The sequence below is a fragment of the Belonocnema kinseyi genome, chromosome 5 (genome assembly GCF_010883055.1).
Source record: "Belonocnema kinseyi isolate 2016_QV_RU_SX_M_011 chromosome 5, B_treatae_v1, whole genome shotgun sequence".
NCBI classification, from domain to species: Eukaryota; Metazoa; Arthropoda; class Insecta; order Hymenoptera; family Cynipidae; genus Belonocnema; species Belonocnema kinseyi.
Genome location: NC_046661.1, coordinates 14,229,625 through 14,230,116, shown reverse-complemented (window position 1 = coordinate 14,230,116; position 492 = coordinate 14,229,625).

The window sequence follows — 492 nt, the reverse complement described above, 5'->3', positions numbered from 1 at the left end:
CTTTCAATAATTTGAATTATTTTCAACTTTTCAGGTTGAAATTGGAACTGCTTTGTTAAAAATGTAGTTTTTTTTTTTTGGTTGATGTATCAATTTAGGTAAAAAATTTGTTTTCTGAAAATTTAACTATTTTGTAGACAATTTTTGTTTAAAAATTAATTTCTGTAAACTACAAGAAAATAATTCTTTTTCGCCGAAAAATTAACAGCGATCAAACATTAATTTCTGTATAGAAAATTAGACTTGGTGGAAAATAAATTTCTTTTGTGCAAAGTTCATATATTTTATTAAAATGTTTTTTATTTTTTAGTATACAATGCAGCCTTTTGGATAAAAATTTTAATTTTTGGGTAAAAATTTAGCTATTTTGTTGAAAACAATTTCTTTTAATTTATTCATTTTATTCAACATCTTTTTTTTGCAGAAACCTAACTGTTTTAGTTGAAAGTTGAACTATTTATATTAAAAAATAGTCAATTAGTTATTAATATT